The following is a 19,916-nucleotide window of genomic DNA, read 5'->3' as shown; positions in this document are numbered from 1 at the left end:
AAACTAAAAGTATGGAAGTCCGAAGGTGTGATAATCCGCCTGGACGAGTGAACCGTGTACTCTTCTACTACTATAATATCAAAATAGGTGCAAAGATGGTACAGACAAAGCTGATTGTATCTAAATTATCATGCATGACTACAGCTTCACCAATTAGAACTGTCAACGATAGATGGCAAGCCTACTAAATGAGAAACAGGTGGCAAGACGAGGGATGCTTGCAAGGGAGTATCGAGAGCGAACGCGAGGAAGTAAGACGCGCAACTTTGGTTTTTGGAACTTTACGTTTAATATTCTTTGAATTATATACTAAATTAAACATTCTAATATTCATAATTAATATAAATATACTCGGTTAATAAACGGTGTTTTATTTTGATCGATACTTAACATCTCAGAAGTGGGATTTATTTATCCATACGCCTACAAGTACATAAAACGTCGAACATCTCAGAAGTGATCAACGGCAGCGTAAACGTGCACGTAATTTATTTATCCATACGCCTACAACGTACATAAAACGTCGACGCAGTGGCAAGGGTGTACAACTCGCTTTGTGTTCTTATAGTTCGTACACGAACGACGAAATTAATAGAATCTTCAACGATCAACGGCAGCGTAAACGTGCACGTAATAGTAAAAAGGGTGATATATCTTTGTTTTAATAAAAGTATATATGTAAAATTTCTTAATTGCATCGTCATTTGAAGAGAAGATTCTCAACGGCGCAGCCAAGTGTAAGTGAAAGAGCTGAAAAAAACGAAGCCACAGCTCGAAACGCCAACGTCTTATTAGGAAAGACACACCGAGCAATTACAACGAATTGCAAAGCAGAAACAATAAAAACAGTGTACGAGTGTAGTACACAAACGACGAGAATCTCCAAGGAAAGGGACAGCGCAAAACGAGCACCAACGTACAGCGTGTTTGTATAGATACGCAAAGAAAGAAGGTAATTCAACGAAGGCGCAAGCGTGCAACAAACGGAGCTGACTGCGCTGCATACAACAGTCTCGACTGAGCAGATACGAAACCACGCGAATCAAACTTCTCTGCGTCTACGAGTCAACGGTTAAATTTTAAAACGCATACACACTCTAGTTGGTTCGTGTGCAAGCAGAACTTCCAATTGGAATTGGCAAAACGAATTTGAAGCAGTACCAAGCAGCGAACAGCAAGAGTAAAACAACGAAATAAAGGCAAACAAATCACAGTGCAGGCTCTAAATAAAAGGACGGTGAAATAAATTGTTTTAGGAATATTGGTTTTCTACTAATAAAATATTTCTTTTACAAACATGATAAAGTTAAATACGCTAAAGGTCATTCAACTGAATGCACTACTAAGGGCTAACGATTTACCAACGACGGGTACCAAAATAGTTAAAGTAGCCAAACTGCAAGAAGTTTTGGGTGCTGATGAGGTAGATCCGATGGAGCTTGAAGACGATGGTGCGGTATCCACAGATGATGTACGAGTGCAACTGAATAGCTTGAGAGAGGCGATGGCAAGTTTAACGTTAGCTATTGGTACAATGAATCGTAACTCAGAACCGATACCAGCGAACGATGAAATTCACCAAGCGTCAAACAACAACGATGGTGTTAGGCCAGATTCAAGCTTAGCGACCTGGGAATCTGCTGATGATCTACGAACAGCATCACGCCCAAAGATGAGAATTCAGGATATGATAGGTGTAATGCCTGAATTCGACCCACTCAAAGGTTCAACGTCAGCAATGAAGTTCATAAATCGAACTCAGCAACTACAACAATGCTATGGCTGGAAGGAAGATATGGTTTTGATCGCGGTTCAGCACAAAATGAAAGGCATGGCTAAACAGTGGCTGGACGCGCAAGATGTTTTCAGTTCCTGGTCACAATTCGTGCACGCATTTACTGCGGACTTTCCGTCAGCACACAACGCAGCTGAAACGCATAAGGCGCTTATGAAGCGCAAACGCAAACCCAACGAAGACTATTTAGAGTATTATTACTCCATGTTAACGATAGGTCGACAGGGTACGGTGGACGATGTTTCCATCAACACACATATTATTGGTGGACTCAACGATAGTATACTAACTAAAACATTGGCAACAATGAATTTTGCGACGTGTAGTCAACTATTGGTGGCGCTCAAAAATTTAACGACAGTCAGCAACGTATCGGTGACTCCAACGGCGTTAACTCAGCAAACAGCGAAACCCGAATTGAAAGCAAGTGCGAAGCCAACACAAATAAAATGTTTCAATTGTAATGATTACGGGCACATTGCAGCCAAGTGTCCGCAACCTCAACGGAAACAACGGTGTACTATATGTACAAAAATAGGTCATGAAGCGAAGAATTGCAACAAAAAGGTATCTGTTGCGAAGATTGGCGACCACGACGAACACGACGAAGCCCCTCCGGTAACAAAAATGGTGGAGCTTGAAGGAAGGCAACTGGAGGCTTTCATTGACACCGGCAGCGTATGCTCGCTGATACGTGCATCTGCAGCAGATGGTATGCAGACGAAGGAAGCTAAAAGATGCTTTACAGGATTCGGCGGATCCAAAGTGCAAGTTACTGAACAAGTCAACGTTAATGTGACTATTGACAAAGTCCAACGCGAGGCGACATTGTATATTGTTGCTGATGAGTTGCTGCCCTACGATATTTTATTAGGTCGCGACGTTTTAAAAAACAACGGGTATCACATGGTGATTGATAACGGAGTGCTACGGCTAGAAGAAATCGAGAAAGCGGACTTAAATATATCTAGCTGCTTAACGGAAGAAGACAAAGGCAAGACAAGGAATCTTTTGATAATTTTTAAACAATGTTTTGCAGAAGATATTAGTCAACTTGGTAGATGCAAGGACGTACAAATGACCATAAATGTAACGACATCAGATCCTATCTTGGGCAAACGGTACCAGGTTCCGTTCTCACAACGACCAACGTTATCAAAAATTTTAAAGGAACTGCTGGACAATGATATAATCCATCCAAGCAATTCCCCACACGCCGCATCAGTGCTTTTAGTAAAAAAATCCAACGGTGAGAGTCGAATGTGCATCGACTTTCGAGCATTGAACGAAGTCACGGTTAAGAAGAACTACGTTATGCCAATCGTGGAGGAACAGCTTTCACGTCTAGCTGGCAATAAATATTTTACGACGCTGGACATGACCTCCGGCTATTATCAAGTACCTATGAACGAAGAATCGAAAAAGTATACTGCGTTTTTGACGCATGAAGGGCTGTTTGAGCATAATGTTATGCCTTTCGGTCTAGTAAACGCTCCAATGGTTTTCCAGGAGGTAATGGTAAATTTAATTAAAACGCTTAAACAACGTGACAAAGTGGTCAACTACGTAGATGAGGTCATCATAGCCACGAAGTCAGTTGACGAAGGTATTGACGTACTTCGAGAATTTCTTGAAGCTGTAAAAGCAACAGGTCTGACGCTTAGACCCTCGAAGAGTACATTTTTGACCCAGCAGGTGCAGTTTTTAGGTCATGATATAAATTCCGACGGCATACGTCCTGGTGAAAACAAAACAAAGGTGATCGAAGAGTTTCCGAAACCCACAACGATAAAATCAGTGCGGCAATTTTTGGGAGTAACCGGCTATTTCCGGAAATTTGTCAAAGAATATAGCATCATAGCATATCCATTAACGACACTGCTGAAAAAGAATGCAACGTTTATCTGGAACAAAGAACAGAACGATGCTTTTGAGAAATTGAAATCGATTATAATTACGAAACCTGTGCTGACAATGTACGAAGCAACGAAACCACACGAGGTACACACGGATGCGAGTTCCATGGGGTTATCTGGTATTCTAATGCAAAACGACAAGGCTAATGAGTGGCGACCTGTGTTTTACTTTAGCAGGCAGTGCAACGACGCAGAACGTAACTATGCCAGCCACGAGCTAGAAGTTCTGGCAATAGTTGAAACTCTGCAGCGATATCGTATGTACTTAATTGGGCATAGCTTTAAGGTAATCACCGACTGCAACGCTGTAGCAGTAACTAAAGCAACTACGCCATTGTTACCACGGATCGCAAGGTGGTGGCTCAAACTTCAGGAGTTTGACTTCCAATGCATTCACCGCGCAGGTGCGAAGAATATGCTGGCTGATGGGTTAAGTAGATGCCCAACACTTCCCCCGATAGAACCGACAACAATTGCTGAGTCAATATATCGAGTGGTCGATATAGACAACGACTGGGTATCAGCAATGCAAAAACAAGACGAAACACTCAAAGATATCATCGAAGTTCTCAACGGAAAATCAGCATCAAACGAATGCCAGATTAAAGATGACTACGTATTGCAAGATCAACGATTGTTTCGCAAAGTCAATGGAAACAAAAAACTAGTAGTACCACGAGGCGTCAAATGGCGTATAGTAAGAGCATGTCATGATGAAGCAGGTCACTTCGGACTGGACAAGACATGCGAGCGTGTATCGAAAGACTTCTGGTTTGCACGGATGCGATCATATGTAAAATCCTATATTGCAGCATGTCCAGAATGTTGTATGAATAAAGTTACAGGCGGTAAAAAGGAAGCGCAGTTACATGTAAGCGAAGTTGTACCGATACCCTTCAGATGCGTGCATATAGACCATCTAGGGCCATTCGTACGAAGCAAACGAGGTAATTATTATATACTCGTAATTGTATGTGCTTTTACCAAGTATGTAATACTACGAGCATTACGCAACACGAAAACGACACCAGTGCTTATGACACTACGAGAATATATAAATGTATATGGAAGCCCCAGGCATATCGTTTCCGACAGGGGCACGGCCTTCACGTCAAAGGAGTTCCAGAACTTCATTCAAAGATACGAGATACGGCATGTTAAAGTGGCAGTGCGCACGCCCCGTGCCAACGGCCAGGCCGAGCGTGTAAATAAGACCATTTTAGCATCACTTAAATGCAGCATCAAAAACGATAAAGATTGGGACGAGGCACTACCGCAACTTCAATGGTGTCTAAACTCTCAAAGCAATGCAACAACTAGGCAGAGCCCGAATAGTTTAGTTTTCAACTTTAAACTACGCGACGTAACAGTAAACCGCTTGATTCAAGTTGTGCAAGATGACGATGAGGAGAACAAGGTTCAACACGAAGACTTCCGAATGAATCTAGCAGCCGAACGAATAACCGCAGAAAGGGCTAAATGGAAGCAGAGGTTCGATGCGAAGCATCAAACACCAAGAAAGTACAATGAAGGAGATCTGGTGGTAATTGACTACGTACCTCCACCCACTGGTACCTCCCATAAGCTTGAACCATCATACAAAGGACCATATATCGTAACGAAGGTTTTACCCAACGACCGCTACGTCGTAGAAGATCTACCAGATGTGCCTAAGCAGCGGAAGCGTTATGCAGGGGTATTTACGAACGACAACATGAAACCATGGGTAAACCATAGTCTTGTAGATGACGACTATGAAACCAAGATACCAGATTATGGTGAGCAAAACACTACTGAAGAAGACGATAGCGAAAAATCGTCCAGGAGAGACGATCAATCAGGAGTGGCCGAGCTGTCAACGATAGATGGCAAGCCTACTAAATGAGAAACAGGTGGCAAGACGAGGGATGCTTGCGAGGGAGTATCGAGAGCGAACGCGAGGAAGTAAGACGCGCAACTTTGGTTTTTGGAACTTTACGTTTAATATTCTTTGAATTATATACTAAATTAAACATTCTAATATTCATAATTAAATATAAATATACTCGGTTAATAAACGGTGTTTTATTTTGATCGATACTTAACAGAACCATGCTCTCGGACATAATCGACGATGTATTTCGTAATATGTGCAGTGAGTGCCCAACCATTCGCATAAAAAGCCTTAGAGTTACCAATCAATCGGAGGATGGAGCAAATTTGGTAGCAGAGGCTTATGGTAGCTTCTTGGTAGGTAATGCATGATACTTATACGGCCTAGAACTGAAAGAGTTCATTCCGACCCAGCAGTAATATTTTGTTTACTCTAGCTTTCATTCATAAATATTTATACTCTTGCAACATGTTTCTACAAAGTATATGGTAATTGTTTTGTTCATCTAACAGTGATACAAACCACCTAAAACCAATCGAGGTAGGTATTGAGTTACTATATATCAAGAAATCTGAAAGCTAAATATTTTTTCAAAGTGGGTATAGCTCCGCACGTTTAAACTACTTTTTGGTTGCATCCAAAAGTGACAAAGATAATTATTTTCACGACATAATGGAAGTTTATTTTTAAAATAAATACATTCGTAAACAAAAAACCTTCCACAATTTACATAAATTGACATTTTAGTAATATTTAAGGAAGATGAATACTTTGTATGTGCACCTTTGTCATATTATTTGTGTAAGTTCAAGAGGTATATGTGCCTATATTTCTTGAAGAGTAGCCTTAACGACATGTTTGCTATTATCTTTGCGCTCTCATAACTTCGTCGCAATATAGGCCTACAGGTATTCTTTTGTAATTGAGGTCTCGCCAAAGGATAGGATGTGGCAGTCCGCTGAAGAACAACCATTCCTGCAGCAGAATGCTTCGGGTCGTTCCGAACAGTGTGAGGGTGGGCTTTTGCAATGCCAGCTTCCTTCAACTGCTTGGCTATAGGGAAATCAGATATTTTGGGGTGTTCTTTGTTATTCTGACCAACTGGGCCTGCAATTCTTATGGGCCTTCTACTATCATCATCCTACTTCAGCAGTCTTTTTAAATATGCCAATATTGAACTGTACAGTAGTGTTTCGACAATGCTGGCTATTTCGCGAGAACCTTTGTTCTCTCATCAATACCACAGCCTGTAAATCTTACGACATTTTTCATTCACAATTTTTCTTCAAAACCTACTACTGCACAAACCGACTGACCGTACACGAATAATATCAGACATAAAAACGGTACCTCCTTGATAACTGCTTTAAAGTGTGAGCAAAGTAAATGTATAATTATTTTTTTGGCAGCTCAAAGAGAGGATATTTTAAATTTTGTAATCATTAGCACCAGATTTCAAATCTTCATAAATATATGAAAAAGCTACAACAGTTTAAGAGAAAAGTCGCTTCAAATACAAAACTTCTCGTTGTATAAGTTTCACTGAAATGTCTCTGTATCGTCGAAGCAGCTGAAGCTGAGGCACGATTCCGATTACTATGGCGGAGGGGTAAAAAAACCGAATTTCCGTATAAATGGGGTATGTGCGGATAGGGGAGCATCTACAGAGAAGAAATATCCAAAAATAAAATAAAAATAACTTTTATTTTTTAAAATATTCACGATTAAAAGTTCAAAAATCTGCACTAATAACACATGGTATTTCTCTATGTTTCACTAATTTTTTTCACGTTTTTCACTCTGTATATTTAAATATACACTCTAAACATTAAAATAAGTTCACATTTCACTTTTATTTTGTTATATTTTACCTAAATAGATTTATTTAAAAATCACTTAGCACACTCATCGTTGAAAAGGTTAGATTGTTTACAATTATGAGGAAAACGAGCCTTGCCACATCTTAACAGCAAATATGTAGGATTTTTAACAATTTTTCTTTGTTTGTTTTTTCGCGTGATTCGTTTTTCTATATTAACTACAAAAAAAATACTTTCTACATTCGCGTAGTACTCCTTCCTCGTTAGAGGCCTTCGGCCGCGCTTTAAAAAAATAACCCTGGTCGAGGGAATACCCGGGGTGACTTAAGTACTTTCGCGTAGTACTCCTTTCTGCGTTGGCGGCCTTCAGCCGCGCTTTAAGAAAATAACCCTGGTCGAGCGAGTACCCGGGGTGACTGCAGTACTTTCGCGTAGTACTCCTTTCAATGCGTTGGCGGCCTTCGGCCGCGCTTTAAACAAATAACCCTGGTCGAGCGAATACTAGGGGTGACTGAAGTACTTTCGCATAGTACTCCTTTCTGCGTTAAAATAAAAAATATATATTGAGTTTCGTTAAAAAGTGGTTATATTTTTTGGTTATCTTGCACGGATATTGAAACAAAATTTGAGTTTTCGTTATAAAATGGTTAAATTTTGGTTATTATATCTGTCAGCGCTTTCCATTTATTTTTGATAATATGTTGTTTTGTATATTAGGAGACAATATAAGTATATAATGTTATATAATATTACTATATATATATTATTATATAATATTACTTATTTGTTTATTAATTTAAATAAAGAACATATCCATATGAATGGATGGAGGAATTTTTGGGAAGAAAGGAATTTCAGCGAATTTCCTTATTATCACATGGCAGCGCTCCATTTCGTCGTAATTTTTAGCACACACATGATGTTCACTACGAGTGCAAAATGTAATTTTTAAAATAAAGATTTCTTCGGTAAAAAAACTGATAAAAGTGTAAAATGTGGATTTATTTAAGTTTATAGATTAATTTAATTAATTTGAAGTGAAAAATGTGAGTAAAGTGTGTTTAATGTGGTAAAATCGCTTGTTGAAATGTTTGCGGTACCTATAACCCGGTATATTTTTTAACCAGGAGGACTTCCTCTTTCCAACGGTACTTTCAAATCGCGGCGCCAAAGAAATCGGAATTGTGCCGAAGCTGAACTAAAAAAGTCATTTTAACACATCTTCAAACCTCTTCAACCTGGGTATAATCAGATAATACCCACTTCCCATATAACGGTTACGTTGAAAGTCGCTAAAAAGTGCGATAACTCACTGACAAAAAACGCCACAAGCATTACATTTCAAAACGTGATAGTAAGAAAGGGCTTTTCGAAGCAGGTGTAAAAATTGGGCAAAGCCCCAAACATCAAATATGTATGTCAATCTGTCTTCTTGTCATTCCACAAAACCGTGTTAATAATGACACCACATGCAGCACCCACGTACTCAATTGAGTATCCTCTTTCTTCCTTCTATATATCCTTATCCAACGGAAGCTTGCATTATATTCGCTCTATCATGCCCAAGCTGTAGATGACCTTGCGCGTAAATGTACCAACAAACGTAACGATGTGTAGAAATTGTCGAAATAAAGAATGTGATGAGCAAAATCAGGTATTATTTGTGATAGTTGTATAACGACATTTGCAGTACTTCGAAGATCCGGCTGACCTGGTAAAATGATGTCATCGTCAGCGCTTATAGACTTTGAAGCGATACGTAAATCCAATGGTGTCACACAAGTTGAACAATTTTATTCCCTTGTGCAGCTTATTTTACAGAATCGAACCGTTTGTTGAGTTCATCTGACAGTTTTAGGATACTAAACGGCAGATCATATCCCAGTGTACCTTTTTCAATCCTCTCGCTTTCATCTCTGAAAAACAAATATACTATGTTTTTATCACCAAAAACTGTTTTACAGTCATTGTTTCTTGAATTGGAGAGAAAGCATTTTTACCCAAATAGCTTACCAAATTCGGATAACCGTAAACGGACATATAAATTAGTACGCCAATATATTAAAAAATTCTTTCAGCGTCGATTTGAAATTTACTGTTGACGTTTTCAGAATAAGCTGTACGATTTGTATATGTCAACCTTTGTGATACGCGGCGGTAAGCGTGAGTGACCGCGGAATCTTCTTCATTCAGGTCTTCTTCTTTACTGTCGTAGACACCGCTTACGCGATTATAGCCGAGTTAACAACAGCGCGCCAGTGGTTTTTTCCTTTCCAACCAGGTCCTTCCAACGGAGTGGAGGTCTTCCTCTTCTTTTGCTTCCCCCGGCGGTTACTGCGTCGAATACTTTCAGAGCTGGAGTGTTTTCGTCCATCCGGACAATATGACCTAGCCAGCGTAGCCGCTGTCTTTTAATTCGCTGAACTATGTCGATGTCGTCGTATATCTCGTACAGCTCATCGTTCCATCGAATGCGATATTCGCCGTGGCCAACGCGCAACTCTTCTCTCGAAAACTCGCAACGTCGACTCATTAGTTGATGTCATCGTTCAAGCCTTTGCACCATATAGCAGGACGGGAATTATGAGCGACTTATAAAGTTTGGCTTTTATTCGTCGAGAGAGGACTTTACTTTTCAATTGCCTACTCAGTCCGAAGTAGCACCTGTTGGCAAGAGCAATCCTGGGTTGGATTTCCAGGCTGAGATTGTTGGTGGTGTTTATACTGGTTCCTAAATATACGAAACTATCTACAACATCAAAGGTATGACTGTCAACAGTGACGTGAGAGCCAAGTCGCGAGTGCGACGACTGTTTGTTTGATGACAGGAGATATTTCGTTTTGCCCTCGTTCACTACCAGACCCATTTTCTGTGCTTCCTTGTCCAGCCTAGAGAAAGCAGAACTAACGGCGCGGGTGTTGAGGCCGATGATATCAATATCGTCGGCATACGCCAGCAGCTGTACACTCTTATAGAAGATGGTACCTTCTCTGTTTAGTTCTGCAGCTCGAACTATTTTCTCCACGAGCAGGTTGAAGAAGTCGCACGATAGGGAGTCGCCTTGTCTGAAACCTCGTTTGGTATCGAACGGCTCGGAGAGGTCCTTCCCGATCCTGACGGAGCTTTTCGTGTTGCTCAACGTCAGTTGACACAGCCGTATTACCTTTTTGGGGATACCAAATTCAGACATCGCGGCATAAAGGCAGCTCCTTTTCGTGCTGTCGAAAGCAGCTTTAAAATCGACGAAGAGGTGGTGTGTGTCTATTCTCCTTTCACGGGTCTTTTCCAAGATTTGGCGCATGATGAATATATGGTCGGTTGTTGATTTTCCAGGTCTGAAGCCACACTGATAAGGTCCAATCAGTTTGTTGACGGTGGGCTTTAATCTTTCACACAATACGCTCGATAGAACCTTATATGCGATGTTGAGGAGGCTAATCCCACGGTAGTTGGTGTAGATTGTGGGGTCTCTCCTTTTTTATGGATTGGGCATAGCACACTTAAATTCCAATCGTTGGGCATGCTTTCGTCCGACCATATTTTGGAAAGAAGCTGATGCATGCTCCTTATCAGTTCTTCGCCGCCGTGTTTGAATAGCTCGGCCGGTAGTCCGTCGGCCTCCGCCGCTTTGTAGTTCTTCAGACGGCTAATTGCTATTCGAACTTCTTCATGGTCGGGCAATGGAACATCTGCTCCATCGTCATCGATTGGGGAATCGGGTTCGCCTTCTCCTGGTGTTGTACTTTCACTGCCATTCAGCAGGCTGGAGAAGTGTTCCCTCCATAATTTAGGTATGCTCTGGGCATCGGTGACTAGATCATCTTTGGGGATTCTACAAGAGTATGCTCCGGTCTTGAAACCTTGTGTAAGCCGCGCATTTTTTCGTAGAATTTTCGAGCGTTACCCCTATCGGCTAGCGTATCAAGCTCTTCGTACTCACGCATTTCGGCCTCTTTCTTCTTCTACCAACTACCAACCAGATCGATCATGTTGTGATAGACGGAAGACACGTCTCCAGTGTTTTAGATGTGCGTGTGCTCCGAGGTCCTAACATCGACTGGGACCACTATCTTGTTGCCAAGATTCGCACCCGCCTCTGTGCAGCAAAAAGCACACGTCAACAAACACAAGGAAGGTTCGACGTCGAGAAGCTGCAATCACAACAGACAGCCGAACGATTTTCTACTCGGCTTGCACTCCTGCTCTCTGAGAGCACTCGTCAACAACTCGGTATAAGGGAACTGTGGGACGGCATTTTAACCCCTTACGTACAGCTGCAACCGAAACCATAGGTCTTCGGAAAATGCAAAAGAACAGCTGGTACGACGAGGAGTGCCATGTCGAAGCGGAGAAAAAACAGGCTGCTTATCTCGCAACGTTACGATCGACCACAACACGTGCGGGATGGGATAGATACCGAGAGTTGAAGAGGGAAGCGAGACGCATTTGCAGACAGAAGAAGAAAGAGGCCGAAATGCGTGAGTACGAAGAGCTTGCTACGCCAGCCGATAGGGGTAACGCTCGAAAATTCTACGAAAAAATGCGGCGGCTTGCACAAGGTTTCAAGACCGAAGCATACTCTTGTAGAATCCCCAAAGATGATCTAGTCACCGATGCCCAGAGCATACCTAAATTATGGAGGGAACACTTCTCCAGCCTGCTGAATGGCAGTGAAAGTACAACACCAGGAGAAGGCGAACCCGATTCCCCAATCGATGACGATGGAGCAGATGTTCCATTGCCCGACCATGAAGAAGTTCGAATAGCAATTAGCCGTCTGAAGAACTACAAAGCGGCGGAGGCCGACGGACTACCGGCCGAGCTATTCAAACACGGCGGCGAAGAACTGATAAGGAGCATGCATCAGCTTCTTTCCAAAATATGGTCGGACGAAAGCATGCCCAACGATTGGAATTTAAGTGTGCTATGCCCAATCCATAAAAAAGGAGACCCCACAATCTACACCAACTACCGTGGGATTAGCCTCCTCAACATCGCATATAAGGTTCTATCGAGCGTATTGTGTGAAAGATTAAAGCCCACCGTCAACAAACTGATTGGACCTTATCAGTGTGGCTTCAGACCTGGAAAATCAACAACCGACCATATATTCATCATGCGCCAAATCTTGGAAAAGACCCGTGAAAGGAGAATCGATACACACCACCTCTTCGTCGATTTCAAAGCTGCTTTCGACAGCACGAAAAGGAGCTGCCTTAATGCCGCGATGTCTGAATTTGGTATCCCCGCAAAACTAATACGGCTGTGTAAACTGACGTTTGGCAACACGAAAAGCTCCGTCAGGATCGGGAAGGACCTCTCCGAGCCGTTCGATACCAAACGAGGTTTCAGACAAGGCGACTCCCGATCGTGCGACTTCTTCAACCTGCTCCTGGAGAAAATAGTTCGAGCTGCAGAACTATACAGAGAAGGTACCATCTTCTATAAGAGTGTACAGCTGCTGGCGTATGCCGACGATATTGATATCATCGGCCTCAACACCCGCGCCGTTAGTTCTGTTTTCTCTAGGCTGGACAAGGAAGCACAGAAAATGGGTCTGGTAGTGAACGAGGGCAAAACGAAATATCTCCTGTCATCAAACAAACAGTCGTCGCACTCGCGACTTGGCTCTCACGTCACTGTTGACAGTCATAACTTTGAAGTTGTATATAATTTCGTCTATTTAGGAACCAGCATTAACACCACCAACAATCTCAGCCTGGAAATCCAACGCAGGATTGCTCTTGCCAACAGGTGCTACTTCGGACTGAGTAGGCAATTGAAAAGTAAAGTCCTCTCTCGACGAATAAAAGCCAAACTTTATAAGTCACTCATAATTCCCGTCCTGCTATATGGTGCAGAGGCTTGGGCGATGACAGCAACCGATGAGTAGACGTTACGAGTTTTCGAGAGAAAAATTCTGCGAAAGATTTATGGTCCTTTTCACATTGGCCACGGCGAATATCGCATCCGATGGAACGATGAGCTGTACGAGATATGTATATGACGACATTGACATAGTTCAGCGAATTAAAAGACAGCGGCTACGCTGGCTAGGTCATGTTGTCCGGATGGATGAAAACACTCCAGCTCTGAAAGTATTCGACGCAGTACCCTCCGGGGAAGCAGAGGAAGAGGAAGACCTCCACTCCGTTGGAAGGACCAAGTGGAGAAGGACCTGGCTTCGCTTGGAATATCCAATTGGCGCCACGTAGCGAAAAGAAGAAACGACTGGCGCGCTGTTGTTAACTCGGCTATAATCGCGTAAGCGGTGTCAACGCCAATTAAGAAGAAGAAGAAGAGCCAGAGATACCTTCTTTGCCTTCCCTGGTGTTAAAGTCGCCGAGCACGATTTTGGCATCGTGGCGGGGGCAGCTCTCATAGGCGCGCTCCAAGCGCTCATAGAAAGCATCTTTTGTCACATCGTCCTTATCTTCCATCGGGGCGTGGGCGCAAATCAGCGATATGGTGAAGAACCTCGCTTTGATGCGGATTGTGGCTAGACGTTCTTCCACTGGGGTGAATGACAGTACTCAGCGATGCAGTCGCTCTCCCACCTCGAATCCCTCACCAAATTTGGTCTCCTATATATGGCTACTATAGAAAATGCCACAAGGACCTACTCGTCGTGCTCCTTTCCAATTAAGGGACCGGACATTCCAGGTGCATGCCCTTTATTCACATGCAGACACATATTTTTGTTTCGCAAAATAATATTTAAAAATTCCTCAATCAAAAAACAAGTGCAAACTTTGAGTGAAAAACATATACCTGAACCTGTAAAACCACCAGAATAGAGAATGACGAAGGGAGCAGTAGTTTTCAGAGTTGGTAATGGAGATCGGGGTCTTTTTTGCTTTGAAATATATTGCTACCAATGACCTTGCTGCGGTAGAGGAAAATGCTTCAGGTATTTTAGTGGGCGTTGACGATCCTACAGGAATATCATCAACTGAACTTAATCCAATTCACCGTCGCTATTAAAGTCACTATTATCCTCGTCTATTTCAACTGCTACCATTAACTAGATCAACTCTTCATCACTAAGTTTACTTAGAATAAATTTCTTGTCATTTCTGTGCTCCACTTCTTAAAAAAATAAAAATAAAAAATACTAGCAATCACAGAAATAAGTACCTAAGAAAAATTTGGCATAAACAATATTTATTTTAACTTCGAAAATTTTAAAATCGGCGCTGGAATTTATTGAACTTTAACACTGAATTTCTGCATTCAACTGACGATAACAACAAAACGAAACGTCACAATACATTTATTGATACTAAGAAAATGTGAGTTGATGTATTATCTATCGGTTTTTATAACAGTTTTACACAACAGTCATCGACTAAACCGCGCCGTGTGCACACGTTTGCTCTCTTTCGCGGATCTCGTCTGACTTTCTCACCCGCTTCAGTGCAGTTATCTTTAATTTATTCTTCTTTTGCGCGTGTTCTTCTATCCCGCGTGTTTCTTCTGTTTGTGCGAACAAAGGTATTCTCTACCAAGTGACTAATAACAAAAAGTGTAATCATGCCCCCCGGGGCTACTAACCTAGGGGAAAACAGGTTTGCCCTGCTTTCCTCTAGTCCACAATCAAAAAGGAAAAAAGCCAAAAAATCTGTTGAAGAGTTTCCTGATCTCCCTCTTGTAAACATTACAAAAAACGACGATCCTAAGTTCATTGTATTAAAATCGTGCGACTACAACAAGCCTCTATCACGTTTTTCATGTTTTTTGGTACATAAAGCCCTTAACGCCATAAGCAAAGATGTGAAAATCACAGAGATGAGAGATGGAAATCTCTTGCTACTTGCAAAAAATAAAAAAATTGCCGAAAAATTCGTCAACATCAAAAACCTCTCAGGCATCTGCCAAATCGAAGCAAAATACCATGAGCAACTCAATAGTGTCAAAGGCACAATTTTCGCTCCGTTCCTCAATCACGTCCCAGACAACGAAATTGTTGAAGGCTTAGAAGCATATGGTGTAACATCCATTTACAGATTTCAGAGAAAAACTGAAGGAGTTCTAACACCATCAGGTGCGTTACTTTTAACCTTCGAAAGCTACAAACTTCCCGAAAGTATAGATGTTGCATGGAGGAAAATTTCTGTTCGCCCATACTTCCCCAACCCAATGCGTTGCAAATCTTGCCAAAAGCTTGATCATACACTAAAGCATTGTAAAAATCTTCCATCATGCGTTAATTGCAATTTTCCTCCGCACGAAGAAGAAAAATGCTCAAGATTAATGTGCGCAAATTGTTCTGGTGAACATCCCGCGTCCTCAATTATTTGCCCAAAATTCCAACAAGCGAAAGAAATATTAAAAATAAAAACGGTAGAAAAGTGCAGTATGCGCGAAGCAGCAAAGAAATACAGAGCGCAAGCTCCCTCCCCCACTCCTCTTCAATCATTCTCTGAAATTACTCGGCGACCTGCTCCCATAGCAATCAACAAAATTAATATACCCACTGTAAAAACTACAACAACAAACAATAATGCAAACATCATTCCTATATCACCACCAATCGATACACCATCCACCTCTTCATTAAAATCAAATGCAATAAGCCTTACCGCTTTATACCCCCCACCCCAAAGTTCCAATACCAATCTCCCCACCTTTCTAAACTCTCAGCTCAGCGAAGCAATGCAATCCACCATAGCAAGCGCTAAGTTAAATGACATTGCGCAATTCGCTAATTGCTCAAGTCTTAAACATTCTTCTTCACGCGACTAGACGGGCTATGCTAAGCATAGTTCACTCTTAGTTGCCAAGACTCAATTTTCTCTCCCCACTCACTAGCTATTTATATTTCTCCCTTTTCTGTTTCTTGTCTTTACTTTTTTCGGTATGCTGTCGATCATACAATGGAATATGAACGGATATGCCAACAATTATCACGAACTAGAAACTCTTATCAATTCTTACACTCCATCCATGATCTTCCTTAATGAAACTCATATTCCACATAATCAACCTGCTCACACGCCAAAATCCTACGTAGGCTATTTTTACAATCTCCCGCACGTAACAACAAAAAAACAAGGCGCTGCTATTTTAATAAGAAGAAGCATACCCCACAAAGTACTATCTGTTCGGTCTAATCTCTCAGTAGTTGCCATTGAAATTAATGCACCAACAAAACTAGCAGCAGCTTGCATCTACATTCCACCCTCACAAGATTTTGCTTCTTCTGATATTCTGCAATTGATAAACCAATTAGATAAACCACTTATTTTAGGAGGAGACATAAACGCCTGGAGTACATTATGGGGATCTACAAACACAAATTCAAGAGGCGAAAAAGTTGAAGATGCGCTACTTGCATCCAATATTATCTGTCTTAACGATGGATCCGCCACACATTTTTCCACCCACAACACCTTCTCCAATATTGATGTCACGTTTTGCTCTTCTAATATAGCGCCCCAATGCTCATGGCAAGTGCTAAATTCTTTGTTTGGCAGCGACCACTTCCCAATATTCATACAAACAAATCCGCGCAACAATCAAAATACGAGTACATTTAAATTTACATCTAAATTCAAAACTGATGAGGCTGATTGGAAAAAGTTCAGACAAATATGTAACAATCTTTGTGAGACCACGCAAGTTTCCTCCAACTCGAACCAGGAGTCTGCTAAAATTTCGAGAATCATACGTACGGCTTCTCACTTTTCCATCCCTCGAACGCTTCCCAACAAAAGTAGGAAAAATATTCCTTGGTGGAACGCTGACTTGTCCAGACTACGGCTCATCAAGCAGAATTTATGGTATGAATATAAGCGAACACGCCCAGCTGAAAACCTGCTCCTTTACAAAAAGGCAAATGCTCTATTCCAACGTTCTGCCAAACATTATAAAAAGAAAAAGTTTGAAGAACTCACTGAGACCATAAACCCCCGCACTAGCCCAAAGAAAATATGGGATGATATCAAAATGCTAACGGGATCTCCCAAACAGCCTCTATTTTCCTACATTCAAACACAAAGCGGTCCATTAACGGCTCCCGTAGATATTGCCAACCATTTTGCTTCTTTCCTGTCACTCTCTTCTTCCGATGCAAGCTTCTCAGACACGTTCCGAAACCTAAAATCTCAACGAATAAGTATTGAACCACCTATTTTGTACCGTTTATCGCCTCCCGCTAAGCAACTAGAGTCTGAAATTCTACTAACCGAAGTCGAATTCGCCCTTTCGTCCGTTAAAGGCAAAACCCCTGGTCTTGACAAAATTACCTATCCAATCATTCAAAACTTGCCTATCCAGGCTAAGCATCGTTTACTCAACCTCTATAACAATATATTTGAAAGCGGATTCTATCCTCATGCCTGGAAAACTTCGTGTATAGTTCCTATCCTGAAGCCCAACAAGCCAGCGCCTGACGTCAACAACTATAGGCCGATATCGCTCTTACCCTGTTTGGGAAAACTTCTTGAAAAAGTTATAGTTAACCGGCTTATGTGGTATGGCAACAAAAGGAAACTCATAAGCCCCAACCAAACCGCATACAGAAAGAACTATGGCACCATCGATGCCCTTTTGCATTTAGATCACTTTATATCAAGCGCTCTTTCCTCTTAAAACCATGTCTCAATTTTAACAATTGATTTTCCGGAAGCATTCGACCGTATTGGTGCCCATATCGTTCTGAGACAATTAGATAAGTGAAAACTAGGCCCTAAAATTAAGAAATTTGTCAAGAACTTCCTCAGTCACAGGCAGTGCAAAGTAAAAATAAATGGTTTTCTATCCTCCATAGCTTCACTTGACAACGGAACCCCGCAGGGGTCTCCATTATCCGCCTTCCTTTTTATAATAGCTTTCGAAGAGATTACTCAACTGACTTACAACCATCGCGGCATCGAGTGCCAGCTGTATGCTGACGATGTAATTTTCTACACAAAGAATGCAAACCTCACCAATACAGCCCATCTGTTTGAGAATATCTTATCCGAAATTTCGACATGGCCCCTATCATCAGGAACTACTATCTCTTACGAAAAATCAAAAACATTACACATTTGTAAAAAACGAACATGCTCAGGTTTACTAACCTATTCTAACAATATTAATATTAGTATGGTAAATGAACTTAAAATCTTAGGACTAGTACTAGACTCTAAATATAGCTTTAAGGCCCATTGTAAGCACATTAAGGACTGCCTCTTAACGCGTCTAAATATAATCAAATATCTAACGTCGAAAAAAAGTTTAATTCATCCATTAACGCTTATCAACGTCACCAAGGCTCTAGTGATCTCCAAGATCGACTACGCTCTACCTATCTTCGGCAACTGTCCGGTTTCTACAATGAAAATACTTTGCTCCCCTTACCATGTGGCCATGCGCAGAAGCATAAGAGCATTTCCAACAACACCACTTAAGAATCTCTTTGCTGAAACTGGCCTGCCAACTATAATAGACAGGACTGTCGACTGCACCAGACGCTTATTACCAAAGCTTCTGTTCACGACCAACACTATTCTCGCCAAAGACGTCCACAATGCTCTCTCGAGGAAACGGAAACCTAAGTGCCTGTCAGCCATCGCGCGATGCGTTAACTTCGCCAGGCAACTTGAGTTACCTTCCTATAAAAGTTCTCTTGGACCTGAAACTCGTCCACAATGGATGATAAAAAATTCTTCCTTTGCTATTAAGATATTCGGAGAAGTCAAAATACTCCAGTTACGGTTGGAACTTTATATACACCGACGGCTCAAAAACAGCAAACAGCACAACATTCGCAGTCACAAAAGAAAATGGTGACTTGATTCGACACGGCACTCTTCACACAATATGTTCTTCATTTACGGCCGAAGTCGTCGCTTTATTAGAAGCAGTTACTTACGTAAATTACACCAGGGGAAAGTATATCGTATGTACCGATAGCAAATCTTGCATCGAAGCCATAGAATCGCCGGAAAATACACAAAATGAAATAGTCGCCCTACGCAACAATCTTTTGAAATATCCAAACAAGCTGAAACTGATGTGGATCCCGGGGCACACAGGGATATCCGGTAATGAAAAAGCAGACGCAGCTGCGAAAAATGCAGCAAATACACCAACCATAACTTTCGGATATTTCACAAAACAAGACATTATAACTGAGATTACACGCCTAAGGAAAAAAGCAGCAAAAGATAATTGGAATGGATATATTCATCACTATTCTAAAATCAACCCGTTCAGAATTAAGCCGACCTACACTGCCGACATCTCCTTACGCGCCATCAGGCCCTTTACCCGCTTACGTCTGGGACACACCATAATTACACACGCTTATTTATTGCAACGTGCCCCTCATATTAACTGCCCATTCTGCGACGAAAACGCAACGGTAGAACACATATTAACCGCTTGCCCTATAACTGCAACAATTAGACAGGAGATTTTTAATTCAGCCGATCCATTCCAGCTTCTGAATGAGCCCACCGCTAAAAATGTGAATATGATTTATAATTTTCTTAAGGAAACAGATCTACTTCGACGAATATAA

Source organism: Bactrocera neohumeralis, chromosome 4 (assembly GCF_024586455.1).
Source record: "Bactrocera neohumeralis isolate Rockhampton chromosome 4, APGP_CSIRO_Bneo_wtdbg2-racon-allhic-juicebox.fasta_v2, whole genome shotgun sequence".
Taxonomy (NCBI): Eukaryota; Metazoa; Arthropoda; class Insecta; order Diptera; family Tephritidae; genus Bactrocera; species Bactrocera neohumeralis.
This window is presented reverse-complemented; position numbering follows the sequence as displayed.